The sequence below is a fragment of the Scyliorhinus canicula genome, unplaced genomic scaffold (assembly GCF_902713615.1).
Source record: "Scyliorhinus canicula unplaced genomic scaffold, sScyCan1.1, whole genome shotgun sequence".
NCBI lineage: Eukaryota > Metazoa > Chordata > Chondrichthyes > Carcharhiniformes > Scyliorhinidae > Scyliorhinus > Scyliorhinus canicula.
The window spans coordinates 85,353-105,105 of record NW_024055462.1 but is presented as its reverse complement, the minus strand read 5'-3'; the positions used below and the strand labels follow the sequence as shown (position 1 = coordinate 105,105).

General features: G+C 47.3%; 1 pseudogene; it reads left to right on the top strand.

Annotated features, from left to right (window-relative positions):
- The first annotated feature begins 364 nt into the window (after window positions 1-364).
- On the top strand, window positions 365-19,276 carry LOC119959769 (annotated as a pseudogene).
- The last annotated feature ends 477 nt before the right edge of the window (window positions 19,277-19,753 follow it).

The following is a 19,753-nucleotide window of genomic DNA, read 5'->3' as shown; positions in this document are numbered from 1 at the left end:
GTGTTCATCCCTTTATATTGGAGTGCAGAAATAAAGAGACTTAATATATAATGGAATTCGATTTTACTTAGAGATGTTCAAATATCATTTCCATTCGATGAGGATAGACATTACAATTAATCCTTCCAGCCAAACAAATAAACCGATACCGATCAAAATTCGTTTTTCAAATAATAACCTATTGAAATATCTGAGTCCATTCTGTTGTGGGTGTGGAAGGTGGGACGTGATCCAGTCGCCGCCTCCACCAGGGAATCAACAGGCGGCGCCTGGAAAGCCGCCCCCTTCTGCCGGGTATTTAAATGCCGCTCACTGGGACCCGAATCCAACAGTCCGGGAGCTGGTTTGTTCACTGAGTTCCTGACTACAACCATTTCCCCCAAATGACCAGAATGATGAGGTGGGCCATTCTCTCAGTCTGTTGCTGACTTTCTTATCCCGTGAGTAGTTTTTATTGTCCAAGTCTCTCACTGTTACTGTCTCAGTGTTAGTCTCTCTCTGAATGTTCCAGAGTCACCAATCATTTCACCAGCATTAATTCCTCGGGCTTTTTGATATATTTTTACAGGTGTCCAGTCGGATGTTGTGTTGACTCAGCCAGAGGCAGCGACCAGGGCGTCCCGGAGGCTCCCTGACACTGACCTGTAAAACCAGCGGCTTCGATCTCAGCACCGCTTACATGCAGTGGGTTCCGACAGGTTCCCGGACAGGGGCTGGAGTGGCTGCTTCAGTATTATAGTTCATCCAGCAACTACTACGCCCCAGTAATTCAGAATCGATTTACTCCGTCCAAAGACACTTCAAACAACATCTTCTCTTTGGCCATGACGAACCTGAAGACCGAAGACACCGCCATCTATTACTGTGCTGGATACCACAGCGAGAGGAACCAGGGCTGGACCCGCACAAGAACAGCTCGAGAGGGAATTCAGCAACTTGCAACTTAACCTGAAGGTCAGTACTTGATTCAAATGTAATATTAATGTCAGTGATCAGAGTCAAAACACAAGCTGCTTCTTACATAACTAACACAGAGAAAATTAAACAGTAAAACCTAACAAACCAATCGATCTAATAGGATGAGCTTTTGTCTGTTTATTTCAGCAATGACAGACCTGGATATAATCATCGTTTTATTATTCTGATACTTGGAGAAAGTCTCTGTACATTGGGTTTGATAAACTGCTGTTATAAATTGTAATTAAATCAAGTAAACTTGTATTGAAGTGAACATTGAGCGGCAGGACTGAACAGAGAGTGAGTGCAGTATTTGTGCGGCTGTCTGTCACTGTGACTACAGTGGGTCACAGTGCTGTGCACAGCGACATCCTCATACAAAAACCTCAGTGAAAGAGTTTGTTCAAATTGGTGATCAGCGTCACAGCAGGATTGCCAACTTAAATGAGGCTTAAATAAAACACAATATTAGTTTATAAAAAGGTATAAAAATCTTCCACTTTATCTCTGTTGACCGACACGCTAAATGTGCACAGAGGGTTTTAAACGTGTTCCGATCTCTTTATAAATGTAATGACCAAGACAAGCTGAAATAGCTCACACCATTCGCTCTTGGAAGAGACAGAGTTAGTTTTTTGGGAGAGCAGTGAAATTAAATCTCTGTATTTTACAGTTAACAGTCTGCCGCAGTATTTGACACGCTGTGTCTCACTGTGATAACTGGGGCACAGCAGTTACTGTCAATACAAAAAGCCCCTCAGCACTAATTAACTGAGGCTGGCTCAGTGCTCGCTTTTTACAATCCAACTTTATTCACAGTGAAGTATAATTATGTTCATCACTGCCCAAATAACGAGAGAAATAATTTGGGAACACTGATAATTATTCACGAAATCCGTTCGCGTTTTCAGTAACATGCCCTGTGTTTACTCTGAAATATAAACATTAGGGTCATTTCTGAGCAGGCAAGCGAAATCCACAAATACAATTATAATTAATGAAAATTCATTGTGACTTAATTTGCCGTTGGTTTGTGAATATTTAAAACAGTGGTGGATTCTGTCTATTTTGTGCAGGTGCGGTTAATGTATTGTGGAGCTGCCCAGGGAATGTGACACTGTGACTACTTTAGACTTACTGGGGACAAGGGCCCATCTGGTGACGGTGACTGCAGGTAAGAACCGGTTACAATTATTTCATGGCTTGTGTGTTTATTTCAGTCGTTGTTTCTATTTTGATTTATTTAACAATTCATTCGTTCACTGAATTGCGTTGTTTGCTGGATTCTGTATTGACATTTTTTTGTAATGTTTCACGTGATTTGGCTGAAAAGGGTTCGAGAATTACTCTGCCTCTTGACACAAAGGTGTCTGCTGCTGAGGGATTTAGTCCCGGTTATGTGATTTGGTGTTTATTTCCTGAGGATACTGTGTGGCTGGGTACTTAAATACAAACGTCTGTTAAAACAGTTTGGCGTTTCTGCAATGTTTAATGTCGGCGACTGTGTTCTGGGTGACTTTGAATAAGTTACAATTGTGAAGCGGTTTGGCGTTTTGCGTATTGTTTCTGCATTGTAATATGGGGTTCGACTGTGCAGGTTAGGTGAATTGGCCATGCTAAATTGCCCTTAATTGGAAAAAAATTATTGGGGCACTAAATTTAAAAAAAAGTCTCGGTGACATTTGGTGGTTGCAAGTTTTACCACCAAGTGTTTTAGAACTCGAACCCAATATTAACAAAAAACTCTAACGTTTCTGCGTCAATTTATTGATCATGTTCAGCTTATTCACAATGCTGAGGATATTCTTCATATTTCTGTTTAATTATTCATTCATTTGATGACAAGCGGATTTGGTGGCTTCTCGATTGATATTTTCTTTAAATGTTATGTTTGGTTCTTTTGAAACTATTTTTTGAATTGAGCTGCCTTTCTCCATGAAGCGAGTTCAGTCCCTCGGTGATGTGATGTCGTATTTTTCTTGTATCTGGGTGACATTGAATAAGGAAAATGCGTGAAACGGTTTGGCGTTTCCGCATTGTTTAAACTCGGTGACACCGACTGGTTACATGTTTTGTAATTGAATGAAAACAATATACGCGTTTGGACCTACTTGACACATGATTAGAGGCAGAAAACAGGCCTGATTGTAGATTAAACGTAGCCATGGTTCAAGGCACCCTTTCGATGTAAGTTATTTCTGCAATAACAGCCTGGCTTTTCTGCAATGTTTGCTCTCGTGGGTCGAGCTGGTTTGCTGCATTTGATATTGAGATGTTTTTGAAATGTTAAGTTTGATTCTGTTAAGTGTAGAATTCTCGGAAATGGGTTTCAGTCCCTCAGTGATGTGTTTTGTTGTTGTCTTGCTGAGAGGCTTGTGGTCTGGGTGACTTTGAATACGTACAATTTGTGAAGCGGTTGGGCCGTTTCTGTATTGTTTCTGTATTGTTTAAACTCGGTGACACTGAGCGGTTACAGGTTTTCTGGTCAATGCAAACAGTCTACGTGTTTGAATCTCTTGGACACCGATTGGAGTGAACAAATCGACAGGTTTCGGAATAAAGAAACGAATTACAGATATATTAGGGTATTTTAAAATGTTAACTGATGGTTACATAGAACATAGAACAGAACAGGCCCTTCATGTTGTGCCGAGCCATGATCACCCTACTCAACCACGTATCCACCCCTATACCCGTAACCCAACAATTATTAAATTAAGCAAGAACTTTTCTCCTTAGTTTGTTCATTATGTTGCCGTGCTGTATTGGATCTGAATGAAGTGTTTTCACAATGTTTCACACTGATAAATTGGATCTCCTTTTTTTAACAATATTTTTAATAATAAATTACAGGGATTGCCTGAGTTCTTAAATCTAGGAAGCATTTTATTCATCACAAACTGCCAGGGTCTTTACAATGTGTAAATATATATAGTTTCAATCATGACAGTTTATCAACTCGGGGAGAACCGCTTTGACACACAGATGATATATTCTACGTGTCTGAATGTTTCCATCCGGCTATTTTAAGTTTATTGTTTAACTTTGCCAAAGATTTAATTAAACCTAAATTATTTAACAAAGTTTCAAGCTGGAGCAGGTTTCGAATTATAGAAAAACATTTTTGTATTATTTATATTATGGTACAGGATCAGTTAACAAGGCAACGAATAGACATTACCAATAACTAGCAATGCAATATTAGTACTAACTAATTCAACATAAGCGACCTCCTGCAATTGACACACTGGCGCGCAATATCAAAGCTTTTGGAGAATGTTTAATTGTACCGAAAATGAATTTAGTTACAATGCATTTCCTTACTCGGGTCGATGCAGTGTGTCGCGTCGATTCAGGTAATCAGTTTTCGATGTGAATGTTTCCTGGTTTCTATCTTTATTTCAAACCACTGATCTCTGTGATGACATTAAACTACATAAAGTGCTGATGGAGAATCCGTGGAGAATCTGTGGACTTTTACGACAGTAAAACCGGCGCCACACCTGGACCGATTCTGCTACCGTTGAGGGGCTAGCACCCGTACCGCGTGGAACACACTCGATTCCACTGAAAAATGGTGCAGGACCACGCCGGGTCCGTGATCGACACTCTGCAGGCTGACAAGCTGCAGCCACACATACACATTACAGTCCCACACCACATATCCCAGGCCACCAAGATGGTACTGGTATGCTGGAGTGCACCCATACAACCGGTCGGCTGGGGCCAGAGGGCACCAGGTTCAAAGTGGGCTGTTAGTGGTTGTGCGCAGTTGCATGCTGCTTTGCCGGCGGCGTCAATGTATACTTGTTTGTCCACCCCCCTCCCCCACACAGCCCACCTCCTGGTCAAGTCCCGCTATTACCCACGGCCCTGGCAGAAGCCCCCTAGCCAGCGGCACAACTGTCTGCAAACTAAGGCGATGTTGGACACCTTCCATACCCCCTCTCCCTTCCTCAGCAGCCACCACGCCAGATTCACGATTTTTAAAAGCACAAGTGAACCACGCCATTGGGAACGCCAGCTAATCGGAGGTGGAGAATCGCAATGACCCTGGCGATACCAGTTGGGCCCGTTAATGATTATGCAAATGGTGCCCACTGTATGTGTGGAGTCAACGCATTGACGCCGTTTTTGAGGTAATGGAGAATCGTGATTGGCATCAAATCGGGCCTGTCCTGACTTGGTATCGGAAGCTATTCTCCGCCAAATCACATTTCCCAATTTCGATGTCAGTTTATGGAAAATTCCCGCCCTCTGTCTCTCACACATACACACACACAGCCTCACACGCCCATTCTCTTCCATGCCCTCGCTGTCGTTCTCTCTCCTCCAACTATCTCTGACACACAAACACTCTGTCACCCACTCTCTCTCACAACAGGCACATTATCACAGGGGCTCTCACAATCGACACCACAGGGGCTGGTTTAGCTCACTGAGCTCAATAGCTGGCTTTCAAGCAGACCAGCAGGCCAGCAGCACGGTTCAATTCCTGTACCAGCCGCGCCGGAATGTGGCGACTAGGGGCTTTTCACAGTAACTTCATTGAAGCCTACTCGTGACAATAAGCGATTTTCATTTTTTCCATTTCATCTCCCTCTCTATTCTCTTCCACACACTCATTCTCTCTCAAATGCATTCGCTCTCAGACACTCTCATCTTTCTCACATGCAATCTCCCAAACACACCTGCACACTGTTTCACATGCACTATCACAGTCTCACTCCCAAAAATAGCATATATGTCTCACACTCTCTCACAAACACACACAGAGGCACGTATTACTCTCTTTCATACACTCAATCTCCCTCTCTCACAGGCTCTCTCTCACACACACTCTCTCTCGCATAAATTATCTCTTGCACACACGCACCCTCACACGCACTCTCTCTCATACACATGCTCTCTCATACACATGCTCTCTCATACACACGCTCTCCCACACACCCGTGCTCTCATACACAGTCTCTTGCATACCATGCTCTCCTCACATACGCGCTCTTTTGCACACATGCTTTTTCGCACACAAGCTCGCACACATGCTCTCTCCAGACTCACACACATGCTCCCTCTCACACATGCTTTCTCACCCACACACTCTCTCACACATGCGCTCTCTTGCACTCATGTTCTCGCACACACACTCTCTCGTTCTCACACTCTCTCACACACAGGCTCACTTGCACACCTGGTCTCTTGCACACATGCTCTTTCACACATACCCTCTCTCACAGAACCTCTCTCTTGCACACACTCTCTGACACACATGTGTTCACACACACACTCTTGCACACATTCTCTCACACACACAGGCTCTCTTCCACACACACTCTCTCACACACATGCTCTCTCACATACATGCTCTCTCACATACATGCTCTCTGAGGCACACGCTCTCTCTCATACATATGGTTTCTCACACACACGTATCTTTTTGCACACATGCTCTCTCACACATATTCTATCTCACACATTCGGTCTCTCACATACACGGTAGCCCACACTCACACTCTCTCGTATACAGGCTTTCTCACACATTCTTTCACACACATGCTCTCGTGCACACACGCTCTCTCACATGCATGCTCTCTTACACACACTCTCTCACACTCACGTGCTCCACCACACGTTACCCTCTCACACTCATGCTCTGTCACCACACACACACTCTCTCACACATACATGCTTTGCCACACATGCTCGCTCACACATACTCTATCGCACACACACGTGCTCCACTACACATTCTCGCTCACATACAACACTCTCTCACAACACTCCTTGCATGCTGGTGAACACAGGCTTTCTCACACATACGCTTTCTCACACAAACACTCTCTCACACGTACGTGTTCTGCCACACATGCTCTCTCACACACCATGCTCTCTCACACACATGCTCTCTCACACACAGTCTCTCACACACATGCTCTCTCACAAACATTCTCTCTCACACACATGCTCTCTCACACACATGCTCTCTCACACACATGATCTCTCACACACACAGTTTCTTCACACACATGCTCTCTCAAACACATGCTCTCTTGCACACATGCTCTCTTGCACACTCACACATGCACTCTCTCATTACACACAGTCTTGATCTATCTCTCTCAGAACACACACACATTTACACGCATGTATGCACATACATATGCAGCCACTTACGCACACTCTCTCACGCACCACACACTCTTCGACACACAGGTGAAAATGACTGAATTTGACATCAAGGCAGCATTTTGAACGAGTGTGGCGTCAAGCAACCAAAACAAAAATGGAATCGATGGGAACCAGGAGAACAATCTCTGCTGGTTGGAGTCATAACCAGCACCAAGGCAGATGGTTTCCGCTGCTGGAGGTCAATCATCTCAATTCCAGGACATCACATCAAAAGTTCCTCAGAGCATTGTCTTTTCAGTTTATTCGCCAATGACCTTCTTTAAACATTAAAGTGAGAAGTGGGGTTGTCTCTGATGATTGCAGCTTGTTCAGCACCATTATTAACTGTGCAGATACTGAAGAGGTTTATCTGCAAATAAAACAAGATGGGGGCTATGTCCAGGCTTCGGCTAACAAGTGGTCAGTAACAATCACGTCACACACTTGAAGGAAATGGTCACCCCAGCAAGAATGGATCTTATGATCACCTCTTGGCATTCATCATTGAATCCCCCACCATCAACATGCGAGGGATTAACATGGACCTGAAAGTGATCTGGATGAGCCACGTACAATTTGTGGCCAGAAGAACTGATCAGAGGTGAGGAATCCTGCGGTGTAAAACTCAACTCCGTCTCCCCAAAGCTTGTCTACCATCTAAAGATCCACTGCAGAAGCTCATGAAGACTCCTTAGACAATACCTTCGAAACCCATGACATTACAATGTGGACAAGGACAGCAGACACACCAACTGTAAGTTCTTCCCCAGGTCACTCAACACCATTCCTTCAATTTCGCTGGTTCAACATCCTGTAACTGCCCCCGACACAACACCAGATGGACTGAGTGGTTGATGAAGGAAGCTCACCACCATCTTGTCAAGTGCAATAAGGAATGGGAAATAAATGCTGGCCGAGCCAGAGACGTCTACATCACAAGAATGAAGAAATACAACACACTCTCTCTGACACAGTATTGCAATAATATTACTAAAAATTCCCATTTGCAAAATGAAATGCATAAGTTGCAGAAATGTTCATTGTTCCAGTTCTGAATTGTTTAGTGAAAAATGAAATGACATCGGCATTAAAGCAGCTGCCCAGTGATCTACACTGCTGTCTGACTTTACACAGCCGGTGTTACTGAAAGTATTAAAGTAGCTGCCCAGTGATCTACACTGCTGTCTGACTGTACACAGCCAGTGTTACTGAAAGCTGATCAATGTGGAGAATAAGGACAGGATGGATGGAGAGGAAGAGGAGGGGGTGGGGAGCCGAATGGAGGAGCCCCAGCTCGGCTGTGGATAACAGGCAACAGAAAGCTGAGCCCTGGCGGAAAATCATCCAGGGAAACATCGTCCTAATGGGGCTGGGAGCACCCGGGAATGATCACTCACACACGGTCACTCACTCACTCACTCACTCACCTATCTTCACTCATTCACTTACCCTCATTCACCATGCTCACAGTCACTGATTGACCCTCACTCCCCCATCCTAACACCCACCCTCACTCACCTACCCTCACACTCACCTTCACTCACCCACCCTCACACCCACCCTCACTCACCTACCCTCACACTCACCTTCACTCACCCACCCTCACACCCACCCTCACTCACCCTACCCTCACACTCACCCTCACTCACCCACCCTCACACCACCCTCACTCACCTACCCTGACACCCACCCTCACTCACCTACCCTCTCATCCACCCTCACTCACCCACCCTCATTCACTCAGCCTCACTCACCTACCATTCCATCCATCCTCACTCACCCACCCTCATTCACTCAACCTCACTCACCTACCCTCACTCAACTATCCTCACACTCCCAACCCTCATTTACACACCCTCTCATACCCCCCATCTACTGTCACACCCACCCTCACCTCTTGAACACTCACCCAAGCGTACTCACACGTTCCACACTCACTCATCCTCCCTCCCTGACACACACTCATTCACCGACCCTCCCTGACACACTCTCACTCACCACCCTCCCTTACACACTCTCACTCACCCACCCTCCCTGACACACTCACACCCACCCTCCCTGACACACTCTCATTCACACACCCTCCCTGACACACTCCCTCACCCACCATCCCTGACCACACACTCACACACACCACCCTCCCTGACACACTCTCACTCACCCACCCTCCCTGACACATTCTCACTCACACACCCTCCCTGACACACACACACACTCACCCACCCTACCTGACACACACACACTCACACCCCCCTCCCGACACACTCTCACCCACCCACCCTCCCTGACACACACACACTCACCCAATCTCTCTGACACACTCTCACTCACCCACCCTCCCTAACACACTCTCACTCACCCACATTCCCTGACACACTCATTCACACACCCTCCCTAACACACTCTTACTCCCCGACCCTCCTTGACACACTCTCACTCACCCACACTCCCTGACACACTCTCACTCACCCACCCTCCCTGATACTCTCAGTCAACGACCCTCCCTGACACACTCTCACACACCCACCCACACTCACCCACCCTCCCTGGCACAGTCACACTCACCCACTCTCCCTGACACAGTCTCAATCTCCCACCCTCACTCACCCACACTCCCTGACTCTCTCACTCACCCACCCTCCCTTACACACTCTCACTCACCCACCCTCCCTGACACACTCACACCCACCCTCCCTGACACACTCTCATTCACACACCCTCCCTGACACACTCCCTCACCCACCATCCCTGACACACACTCACACACCCACCCTCCCTGACACACTCTCACTCACCCACCCTCCCTGACACATTCTCACTCACACACCCTCCCTGACACACACACACACACACACCCACCCTCCCTAACACACTCTCACTCACCCACATTCCCTGACACACTCATTCACACACCCTCCCTAACACACTCTTACTCCCCGACCCTCTTTGACACACTCTCACTCACCCACACTCCCTGACACACTCTCACTCACCCACCCTCCCTGATACTCTCAGTCAACGACCCTCCCTGACACAGTCTCACTCACCCACCCACACTCACCCACCCTCCCTGGCACAGTCACACTCACCCACTCTCCCTGACACAGTCTCAATCTCCCACCCTCACTCACCCACACTCCCTGACTCTCTCACTCACCCACCCTCCCTGACACACTCCCTCACCCACCATCCCTGACACACACTCACACACCCACCCTCCCTGACACACTCTCACTCACCCACCCTCCCTGACACATTCTCACTCACACACCCTCCCTGACACACACACACACACTCACCCACCCTCCCTAACACACTCTCACTCACCCACATTCCCTGACACACTCATTCACACACCCTCCCTAACACACTCTTACTCCCCGACCCTCCTTGACACACTCTCACTCACCCACACTCCCTGACACACTCTCACTCACCCACCCTCCCTGATACTCTCAGTCAACGACCCTCCCTGACACACTCTCACTCACCCACCCACCACTCACCCACCCTCCCTGGCACAGTCACACTCACCCACTCTCCCTGACACAGTCTCAATCTCCCACCCTCACTCACCCACACTCCCTGACTCTCTCACTCACCCGCCCTCCCTGACACACTCACCCACCACCCTCCCTGACACATTCTCACTCACCTACCCTCACTCGCACCCCCACACACTCACCAATCCTCATTCACCATCACTCATCCTCATTGTTTTACCCTTACTCCCCCAACCTAGCTCACTCACTCTCATTCACACACACTCACTCTCCCTCACTCACCCACCCTGATTCACTCACCCTCCCTCACTCATTCATCCTGAAACACCCACCCACCTTCACCCATCGTCACTCACTCACCCACCCTCACTCTCCGAACAGGCGCTGGAATGTGGCGACTAGGGGCTTTTCACAGTAACTTACTTGAAGCCTACTCGTGACAATAAGCGATTTTCATTTCATTTTCATTTCACTTCATTTCCCACCCACCCTCACTCATTCTCACACACCCTCATTCAGTAACCCACACTCACTCACACATTCTCCCTCATCCTCATTCAACTACCATCACTCACCCTAACTCACCCACACTCACTCACCCTCTAACTCATCATCACTCCCCCGTCCTCCCTCACACGCCTACCCTGACGCATTTCACCCTCACTCACATAGCCTCACTCATTCACCCTCACTTACAAAGACTTGTACCCACCCTCTTTCACGCGCCTTCACTCACACTTCCTCACTCACACACCAGACACACCCACTCACCGTCACCCACTATCACTCGCCCTCATTTACTCCCTCACCCACACTCACTCCCACTCACCCACACTCACTCTCTCACTCTCATTCACGCACCCTAATTCACCCTCACTCACACACCCAAACTCATACACACACCCTCATCCACCCACACCATCCCCTCACTCACTTTACCACCATCACGCACCCACCCTCACTCACCCTCCCACTAATTATCAATGTAAGAAGTCTTACAACACCAGGTTAAAGTCCAACAGGTTTGTTTCAAACACGAGCTTTCGGAGCACGGCTCCTTCTTCAGGTGAATGGAAAGGCTTGTTCCAGAAATGTTTATATAGACACAGTCAGAGATGCCCCGGAATGCGAGCACCTGCAGGCAATCAAATCATCAAAGATGCAGAGAGAGAGGTAACTCCAGGTTAAAGAGGTGTGAATTGTCCCAAGCCAGTTCAGTCGGTAGGCCTCTGCAAGTCCAGGCTTGTTGGTGGGGGCCGAATGTAATGCGACATGAATCCCAGATCCCGGTTGAGTCCGCATTCATGCGTGCGGAACTTAGCTATAAGTTTTGCTCAGCAATTTTGCGTTGTCGCGTCTCCTGAAGGCCTCCTTCAGGAGACGCGACAACGTCTCCTGAAGGCCGGGGGAAGACGCAAAGAGCCGGGGGAAGTGAGACGCGACAACGCAAAATTGCTGAGCAAAAACTTATAGCTAAGTTCCGCACGCATGAATGCGGACTCAACCGGGATCTGGGATTCATGTCGCATTGCATTCGGCCCCCACCAACAAGCCTGGACTTGCAGAGGCCTACCGACTGAACTGGCTTGGGACAATTCACACCTCTTTAACCTGGAGTTACCTCTCTCTCTGCATCTTTGATGATTTGATTGCCTGCAGGTGCTCGCATTCCGGGGCATCTCTGACTGTGTCTATATAAACATTTCTGGAACAAGCCTTTCCATTCACCTGATGAAGGAGCCGTGCTCCGAAAGCTCGTGTTTGAAACAAACCTGTTGGACTTTAACCTGGTGTTGTAAGACTTCTTACTGTGCTCACCCCAGTCCAACGCCGGCATCTCCACATCATGACTAATTATCAATGACACGCCTCGCTCACTTAGCCACACTCATACGTCCTCACTCACCTACACTCACTCATTTATCCTCCCTCATTCACCCTCACTCAATCATCCTGACTCATTCATCCTCCCTCACTCACCCAACCTCACGCACCCACGCTCACTGACTCCGCCTCATTTGTTCACCCACTCCATTCACTCACTGGCAGTCAATCCCCTGACTCCCCCACCTCACACCCACCCTCTCTCACCCACCCTCGCTCACTCATCTTCACTCACACTCACTACACAACCTCACTCACCCAGCATCACTCATTTTGACTGATTCATCCTCGGTGACGCACACTCGCCCATTTACCCTGACTCAGTCAGTCACCCTGATTTGCCACTCATCAACACTCATCTATCCCAACTCACTCACGGGCACGCACTCTCCGACCCTCACTCGGTTACTCACTCACCCGCACTTACCCTCCTACCCTCACTCAGTTACTAACTCACCCACAGTAACTCATACTCAGGAAATCGGCACGGGGGCGTCTGCAACGAGAGAAGAATAGAGAACTGGAGCGAAACTGATGACGAGTGGCGCCCGAATGTGGCTCATGACACGGGAGCGGCGGGAGCCGGAGGAAAGGCGCAGAGAGCCTGAGGAAAGTGTGGACAGCCGGGGGAAAGTGCGGAGAGCCTGGGGAAAGTGCAGAGAGCCGGAGGAAAGGCGTCGGAGCCCAGAGAGGGCGGGGAGAAGAGCAAAGAGGCGGCGAAAAGACAGAGTTGGGGAGAAAGGGCAGAGATGTGGGGAAACGCACAGAGAGCCGGAGAAAAGGGCAGAGAGCTGGAAAGAATCAGAGAGAGCAGGTGAAAGGTGCAGAGAGCCGGGGGCAGGTGCAGAGAGCCGGGGGAAAGCGCAGAGAGCCGGGAGGAGGAGCAGAGAGCCGGGGGAAAGCGCAGAGAGCCGGGGCAAGGAGCACAGTGCTGGGAGCCGGGGGAAGTGCTGGGAGCTGGGGGAAGTGCAGGGATCCGGGGGAAGACGCAAAGAGCCGGGGGAAGTGCTGGGAGCCGGGTGAAGTGAGGAGAGACGGAAGAAAGTCCATGAAGTGGGCGATAAGCGGTAAGAATCGGGGTAAAGAGCACGGTGCTGGCGAAAGGCTCAAAGGGCCCAGGGAAAGTGCCAGGAACCGGGAAAAGCCCCAAAGAACTGGGAAAAGTGCAGCGCACATGGGCAAAGCACAATGAGCCGGGGAAAAATGCAGAGTCGAGGGAAAGTGCAGAGATCCGTGGAAAAGAGCAGAGAACTGCAAGAAAGTGACGGGAGCGGGCGAATGGTGCAGAGATCCAGCGGGAACCGCAGAGAGATGGGGGAACGCACAGAGAGCGCGGGGCGGGGAGCGGGGGGATTGCAGACAGCCCGGTCTCAGTGACAGGCGGAATGTGGAGCTAACATCACAATCAGCACAGCCAGGATCTTATTGAATGGGAGAGGAGGCTCGACTGACCGAATGGCCGCCTCCCGCTGTTAATGTTCATGATCCTAAAATTAGGGAATGTTGCTCTTACTCAAATTTAGAGTTTTGTTGTAATTATATAAATGTGCATTCCGAAGGTATTTTTCAAGCAAAGTCACTATTCTCTGGTTTGGGGAGTGGGGGTAGTGAGGTGGAGAGAGGAGGGGGCAATCAGTCAGTTTGAACAAAGGGAATTTCCCAAAATCGCAAAGATATAAATGAAGAGACAACTTCTTTATCACAAAGTGCTGTTGATTGTGACGTACACAGCTCAGTTAGCTGAATTGTGACGTACACAGCGCAGTTAGCTGGATTGTGACGTACACAGCTCAGTTAGCTGGATTGTGACGTACACAGCTCAGTTAGCTGGATTGTGACGTACACAGCTCAGTTAGCTGGGTTGTGACGTACACAAATCAGGGAGCAGGATTGTGACGTACACAGCTCAGTTAGCTGGACTGTGACGTACACAGCTCAGTTAGCTGGATTGTGACGTACACAGCTCAGTTAGCTGGATTGTGACGTACACAGCTCGGTTAGCTGGATTGTGACGTACACAACTCAGTCCGCTGGATTGTGACGTACACAGCTCAGCTGGATTGTGACGTACACAGCTCAGGTAGCTGGTTTGTGACGTACACAGCTCAGTTAGCTGGGCGGCTGGTTCGTAATGAAGATCAATCCCAGCAGCGCGGGTTCAATTGCTGCACCGGCTGAGGTTATTCATGAAGACCCCCATTCTCAACCTTGCCGATGGCCTGAGGTGTGGTGACCCTCAGGTTAAATCACCACCAGTCAGCTCTCAAACGGAGAGAGCAGTCTTCGGGACTATGGGATATTACATTTTGTTTACATGATGGCTGACATAATGGGGAAAATATTCCGCTTTTCGCGTTCAATCCAATGCAAATTACATCATTCAGATTGCATCAAAATGTTGTTTTATGCCAGGTGATAGAGACGGAGGAAGATGTGAGTTTCTAATGAGGGGGGTCAACAGATGGAGGTTCTCAAATGATAGAACTAATAGAAGCTGAAATGTGGATGTAGCATTTGTTAGGAAAATGTTGGAATAAACACATAGTTCTCGTCAAATTTTGAAATGTTTGGTTACTGAATAAATACAATCCCAGAGTCTAACTTGTTCAATTGGCCATTCTCTCCCAGCGACACTGTCTCCGCCCACTCTCTACAGCCTGGTCTCCTCCTGTCAGCAACACAACACCGACGGCTCCGTGACCTACGGCTGTTTGGCGATGGACTACTCCCCAGAAATCACCAGCCTTACCTGGAAGAAAGATGGGCAGCCGATCATCACTGGAGTTAAGAAATACCCGTCAGTGAGAAACAAGAAGGGAACCTACACCCTGAGCAGCCAGTTAATCATCACAGAGTCAGAGGGGGGATGCAGCAAAATCAGCTGTGAGGTTCGACACAGCGGCTCAGACAAGAGCATTGGAATGGCATGTAAGTGTTGTGGAAACTGTGAAAATCAGAAACCTATGATTACCTTGTATAGGATCTTGGATATAACTAATTTTAATACTCTGCATATTTCTGATCCCTGGAAAATCCAGCTTTGTGTCTATTGACCACAAACATGTTTTAAAGCATATGAACTCATTTTTTTCATCAATTTCTTCTGCAAGAAATATCTAATTGTGTTTCTTGAAGGTCCCAGAATTTATGCTCCAAATGTTCTCCTCACCGTGAGTTCCAGTGAAGAAATCACAAGACAGAAATTTGCAACCATCGTCTGTTCAATCAACGATTTCCATCCAAAGTCAATGACGGTGAAGTGGCTGAAGAATGGACAACCCATGGGTTCAGGAATTGTCACCTCTCCCGCCTGTGAAGTGAAGGGGAACTTCTCGGCGAGCAGTCGGCTGACAGTCTCCGCTGGGGAATGGTTCAGCAAAGCGGTCTATACCTGCCAGGTCACTCATGAAGAGGTCACCCAAATTCACAACATCACCGCGTCTGGTAAGAGACACAAACAGAGGAAACAATAAATTATCCTGCACTCTGATGTTAATCCAAATCAGGAATTTACTGAAGTTAGTACAAAGCACAGAATAACTTCTAGTTTGTTGCCATGTAGTTTGTGTTTCATTCTGATGTAAGAGCTGCATTAGGATTGCTGACCATTCACGATTTTATGAATATAGAAATAAATGTATCCCTATAATTTGAAGTAATTTAGTGAGTGAGGTGAATCAATGAAATGAAAATCGCTTATTGTCACAAGTAGGCTTCAAATGAAGTTACTGTGAAAAGCCCCTCGTCGCCACATTCCGGCGCCTGTTCGGGGAGGCTGGTATGGGAATTGAACCCGCGCTGCTGGCCTTTCTTGGTCTACTTTAAAAGCCAGCTATTTAGCCCTGTGCTAAACCAGCCCCTGGTGGACTTGATATCAGCTTTATCCTCAGACAGCTGATTATATTTGAGAGTCAGTGGGTGTGTGGAACCCTTAACTGATAACAGCTCCGGGGGAAGTGTTGGAAAGTTCATCCAACCTATTTATGGATCTGCCTCCAGTACTTCGTCCCTGAGATCAGGACTGGAATATTTGTATTGGGAATGCTGCAATACTGATTCGTTAGAATGATATCGGGGCTGACTGTATTTCACATTGAGAATAGTTTTCAGAAACCAAACTGGTTTTCCAATGCGTATCGAAGATTAAAGGCGATCTTTAGAGGTTGATGCTTCGAAGTTGATTATTTCGAGGTTGATGCTTCGAAGTTGATTTATTCCCATTTAGAGTTCAGGCTGAATCCTTCTCACCTGATTCTGAAGATCAAACTTGGGTTGATTTCCACTTTTTTCATTCACAGATCCTTCCGTTTGCACTGATGCCTCAGTAACAATACTGCCACCACCAATAGAACAGGTCTTGCTGGAGGCGACTGTAACCTTAACCTGCGTCATTTCGAATGCTCCTTTTGGAGTCAACGTGTCCTGGAGTGAAGCGAAGAAGCCGCTGAAATCAGAGATTGCCGACCAGCCTGGGGCAGATACTGAGAGCGTGGTCAGCAAATTAAACATCTCCACACAAGCCTGGCTGAGTGGGGCTGTGTTTGACTGTGTGGCGAGCCATCAGGACCTGCCAACTCCTTTAAGAATTTCAATCCACAAAAAAATAGGTGAGCGGTGAGATTGAAGCAACAAGTGAGTCATTGTGTCTATTTCCAGTGTCAGAGCACCAGTCAGTATTTAGCATTCAGTGTATTTATGGTCTATTCTGATTGGTAATTCCACTAACTAAATACTCTGAGATTTAGAGTTTAAGGGGGGAATTGATATGCAGATGAACGAACAATGAATTAAAAACAGTGATATTGGGTTTAGATGGAGCGAGACCATAGACCACAAGACTTGGGAGCAGACGTAGCCCATAGGGCCCATCAACTCTGATCCAGCCTTCAATGAGGTCCTGACTGATCTGATGTGATAATCTTCAACTCCTCTTTCCCGCCTTATCCCCATATCCCTTGACGCCATTACTGATTTAAAATCTATCTCTCTCAACCTTGAACATACAGAACAACCCAGAATCTACAGCCCCCAGCGTTAAATAATTCCACAGCTTCACTGCCTTCTGAGAGAGGAAATTCCTTCTAATCTCCGGAGTAAATAGGTGAACCCTTACTTTGCGATCATTCACTCTGCTCCTAGATGCTCCCACAAGGGAAAGCAACCTCTCAGCATCTATCCTAAGAAGCTCCCTGAGAATCTTTCATGTATCGATTGGGTCGCCTTCATTCTTCTAAACTCCAATAAGTACAGCCCAACCTAGTTAACCTCAGATCATAAGAAAATCCCTCCATACTCCGGGGCAACCTCGTGATCCTTCTCTGGACTGCCTTCAAAACCAATCTGTCTTCCTTAGATAAGAGCACCAAAGCTATTCAAAGTATATCAGGTGTGGACTAACTAATACCTTGTATAGTTTTAGCTGGACTTCCCCATGTTTATATATTCTATTCCCTTTGAAATAAATGTCAACATTCAATTTGTCTCCAGATTACCTGCAGAACTTGCTTTGTGTGATTTCTGCACGAGGACCCCCAATTCCCCCGTTACTTCAGCTTTCTACAGTCTTTCTCCATCTAAATAATATTCCGTTATGTTCCTCCTCCTACCAAAGTGTCTAACCTCATATTTTCCAACATTATGTTCCATCTGCCAAGTTTTTACTCAGTAACTTAAGCTGTCTCTGTCCCTCTGTAGACTTTATGTCCTCACCACTTGCCTTTCTACCAGTTTTCTATCTGCAGCCATTGCACGAGTACATACACTTATTAAACACAGTTTTGAAATTCATGTATATTACATCTACTGGCCCCCCTCTCTCTAGCCTTCTCGTTATCACCTCAAAGAATTGCAATAAATTTGTCAAGCATGATTTACCTTCACAAAGCCGTGTTATCTCTGCTTAATTATATTCTGTATGTCTAAATGCTCAGCTATTGAGGTCCCTGGCCGATAGTTACCTGTTTTTGTCTCCCTCCCTTTTGAATAAGGGTGTCACATTGGCAGTTTCCCAATCCTCTTGGGGTAAGGTGGGAGGAGCCTGGTGTGGAGTTGATACACCAGCACAGAACAGTTGGGCCGAATGGCCTGTTTCCCTGCTGTACACTTTCTGAAACTTTCGAATCCAATATCCGTAAATTCTCAGGGAAAAGGATTGTGTCCACCTCTGCTCCGAGCTGGGAAACCGGACAGATCCCAAAGTGGAAAATGGAAACCTTTAAAATCCAACACAAAACACATTTCTCTCACATCTAACCCGCGGTTCCATTGTCTCCGGAATTCCCCATTTTATTGACATTTATTGTACATTTTCTGCAGATCCCAATCCGCGGGAACCGTCCGTTTCTGTCCTCCTGCCCTCGGCTGAAGACGTCTCCGCTCAGAGATTCGTTTCCCTCAGCTGCTTAGTGAGAGGTTTCTCCCCCCGAGAGATCTTCGTCAAGTGGACCGTCAATGACAAGCCGGTGAATCCCGGGAACTACAAGAACACCGAGGTGATGGCGGAGAACGGCAATAGCTCCTTCTTCATGTACAGCCTGTTATCCATTGCAGCGGAGGAGTGGGCCAGCGGCGCTTCTTACTCCTGTGTGGTGGGACATGAAGCCATCCCCTTGAAGATCATCAACAGAACGGTTGATAAATCCAGCGGTAAACCCAGTTTTGTGAACATTTCCCTCGCTCTGATGGACACCGTTAACTCATGTCAATGATAATCTATTGGTTATATTTCGAATTAAAATAAAAATAATAAAGGTTTTTTCCTCCAATTGTGATTTAAATGTACAGCCGCTTAATTAATGGAGCTTCCACTTTGCTGATCTGCTCAATGAGACCCGGATTTCTACAGGTCTCGGCACCAAGTCTGATACAACCAGAGCTCCCAGCTCAGATACACCCTGGGTTAGAGACAGAGTAAAACTGATTCATTCCAAGATTCAGCAAAATATCTTCATTGACTTTCCTCCAGCTGAGGAGAAATCGGACAATTCCCCATTTCAGACAAATAAACACCACATTTAAATCTCGGTGTTCCTGCTTCTCTCATTGTCCATCCCTTTAAAATTAATGTCAGCTTTAAGTTGCTGTATCACACCCACTGGGAACTGAATTGAGGGTCACACAGAAACATGGACCAACAATTCCCCATCAAAGAGAGGGGAAAGTGAAATTGTTAATCCACTGTACCCCCACTTCCCCAACAGAGAGGGGGAGGGGCTTTAGTTAATCCACTGTACCCCCACTTC